This window comes from Macaca thibetana, chromosome X, assembly GCF_024542745.1.
Source record: "Macaca thibetana thibetana isolate TM-01 chromosome X, ASM2454274v1, whole genome shotgun sequence".
Lineage (NCBI taxonomy): Eukaryota > Metazoa > Chordata > Mammalia > Primates > Cercopithecidae > Macaca > Macaca thibetana.
Window position 1 is genome coordinate 98,007,146 of NC_065598.1, and position 3,740 is coordinate 98,010,885.

Sequence of the window (3,740 nt, forward strand, 5' to 3'; positions counted from 1 at the left end):
CATCAGTGACAGATTGGATTAAGAAAATGTGGCACATATACACCATGGAATACTATGCAGCCATAAAAAAGGATGAGTTTGAGTCCTTTGTAGGGACTTGGATGCAGCTGGAATCCATCATTCTTAGCAAACTATCACAAGAACAGAAAACCAAACACCGCATGTTCTCACTCATAGGTGGGAACTGAACAATGAGATCACTCGGACTCAGGAAGGGGAACATCACACACCGGGGCCTATCATGGGGAGGGGGGAGGGGGGAGGGATTGCACTGGGAGTTATACCTGATGTAAATGACGAGTTGATGGGTGCAGCACAGCAACATGGCACAAGTATACATATGTAACAAACCTGCACGTTATGCACATGTACCCTACAACTTAAAGTATAATAATAATAAATAAATTTAAAAAAAAATAAATAAATAAAGTAGCATAAAAGCCACAAAAAAAAAATGTATCCTACTCTACAGTTTTTTAAAACATTTTACTTAAGTAAAATACATATATGGAAAAGTAGATATACTTAAAAGTGTATCTTGGATGTTCGCAAAGTGAGGACACTCATATAACCAGCCCCCAGATCAAGACACAGAACATGATCAGCCCCCAGAAGCCTCTTTTGTGCTGCCTACCAGTCACTATTCCCAAGAATGATAACCACTCTTCTGAGTATTAGTTTTGCTTCTTTCATGCTTTAAATAAATGGAATCCTTCAGTATATACTCCTCTTTGTCTGGCTTCTTTTGATCACCATTAAGCTTGTGAGATTCATCCATATTGTCACATGCATTTGCAGCATGTCTGTTCTCCTTTCTGTACCACATCTTAGTGCATAAATATACCACAGTGTATTCAATCTACTGTTGATGGGTGTTTAGGTTACTTCTGGTTTTGAACTATTATAAATAATACTGTTATAAGCATAATTATGCATATATTTTCATGCACATGAGCATTTTTTGAATATATACTGAGGAATTGATAGGCATAGGGTACACATATGTTCAGTTTTAGTAGATGTGGCCTATTAGTTTTCTAAAAAGTTTGCATCAATAGATTCTGGACTTCTAATTTTAACTGTTTCTTATATCTGTTTTTGTAACAGATTTATTGAGATATAATTCACATACCATACAATTCAAATATTTAAAGTATACAATTCAGTTTTTTGGTATATTCACAAACTTGTGTAACCATCACCACAATTGATTTTAAAATAATTTTATCACCCCAAAGAGAAATCCCATAACTCCAACTATAGTTCTTCAGTGTTCCAACTCCTCATCCCTGGGTGACCACTTAGATGCTTTCCATATTTATAGATTTGCCTATTCTTGGTATTTTATGCAAATGGAATCATATAACATGTGGTCTATTATGACTAACTATTAATGCTTAGCATAATGTTTTCTAAGCTTCATCTATGTTTCAGTATATCTCAGTACTTCATTTCTCATTATGGTCAAATAATAATCCATGTATTGCAATGGTGTGTACTGCATTGTATTTATCCATTTGATCTCAGGTTTAGGCACCAAAAAATACTAATAGACATTTGACTTATTTCCACCTTTTGGCTACTATAAATAATGTAACTATTAACATTCCTGTAAAAGTATTTTTGTATGTCAATGTTTTTATTTATTTTCAGTACATGCCCAGAATTGGGATTTGGGGGTCAATTCATAACTATATTCAACTTTTTAAGGAACCGCTAAACTGTTTCACAAAGTGGAAATGACTGCACCACTTTTTATTCTCCCTATCGGTCTGTGAGGGTTACAATTTCTCACATCTTGAACAACACTTTTTATTATCTGACTATATGATCTTAGCCATCCTTTTCTGTGTAAAGTAGTATCTCAATATGATTTTTATGCATTTAATAATGACGTTGAGAAAGCTAGTGAAGGTACTAATGATGTTGAATGCGTTTTCATTTGCTTATTCGTTATTTGTATATCTTCTTTGAAGAAATGTCTATTCAGATCCTTTGCCCATTTTTAATTAAATTAGCTGTCTTCTTACTATTGAGTTATGAGTTATTTGTATATTCTAGATATAAGTCCCTTACCAGATATATGGCTTGTAAATATTTTTCTCATTTTGTGGGTTGACTTTTCACTTGCTTGATAGTGTCTTTTGACTCAAAAAGTTTTAAAACTAGACAAAGTCCAATTTATCATGTTTCCTTAGTTTCTTGGACTTTTCATGTCATATATAAGACTCCATGACTAAATTCAGGATCACAAAGGTCTGTCCCTATGTTTTCTTCTAGAGTTACATAGTTTTAGCTCTTCTATAAGGGTATTGGATACATTTTGAGTTCACTTTTGCCTATGTATTAGGTAAGAGTCCAACTTCATTCTTTCGTATGCGGCTATCAAGTTGCTTCAACACCACCCATTAAAAAGACTGTTTTTCGTTGACAGTGGGGTGTTGAAGTCTCCCATTATTATTGTATGGGAGTCTAAGTCTCTTTGTAAGTCTCTAAGGACTTGCTTTATGAATCTGGGTGCTCCTGTATTGGGTGCATATATATTTAGGATAGTTAGCTCTTCCTGTTGAATTGATCCCTTTACCATTATGTAGTGGCCTTCTTTGTCTCTTTTGATCTTTGATGGTTTAAAGTCTGTTTTATCAGAGACTAGGATTGCAACCCCTGCTTTTTTGTGTTCTCCATTTGCTTGGTAGATCTTCCTCCATCCCTTTATTTTGAGCCTATGTATGTCTCTGCATGTGAAATGGGTCTCCTGAATACAGCAGACTGATTAGAATGGCAATCATTAAAAAGTCAGGAAACAACAGGTGCTGGAGAGGATGTGGAGAAATAAGAACACTTTTACACTGTTGGTGGGATTGTAAACTAGTTCAACCATTATGGAAAACAGCGTGGCGATTCCTCAAGGATCCAGAACTAGAAGTACCATATGACCCAGCCATCCCAATACTGGGTATATACCCAAAGGATTATAAATCATGCTGCTATAAAGACACATGCACACGTATGTTTATTGCGGCACTATTCACAATAACAAAGACTTGGAATCAACCCAAATGTCCATCAGTGACAGACTGGATTAAGAAAATGTGGCACATATACACCATGGAATACTATGTAGCCATAAAAAACGATGAGTTTGTGTCCTTTGTAGGGACATGGATGCAGCAGGAAACCATCATTCTCAGCAAACTATCACAAGAACAGAAAACCAAATACCGCATGTTCTCACTCATAGGTGGGAATTGAACAATGAGATCACTTGGACTCGGGAAGGGGAACATCACACACCGGGGCTGATCACGGGGAGGGGTAAGGGGGGAGGGATTGCATTGGGAGTTATACCTTATGTAAATGACGAGTTGATGGGTGCTGACGAGTTGATGGGTGCAGCACACCAACATGGCACAAGTATACATATGTAACAAACCTGCATGTTGTGCACATGTACCCTAGAACTTAAAGTATAATAATAAAAAAAAAGACTTTTTCACATTCAAAAGCTAGCAGAAGGCAAGAAATAACTAAGATCAGAACAGAACTGAAGGAGATAGAGACACAAAAACCCTCCAAAAAAATCAATGAATCCAGGAGCTAGTTTTTTGAAAAGATCAGCAAAATTGATAGACCGCTAGCAAAACTAATAAAGAAGAAAAGAGAGAAGAATCAAATAGACTCAATAGAAAATGATAAAGGGGATATCAACACCGACCCCACAGAAATACAAACTACCATCA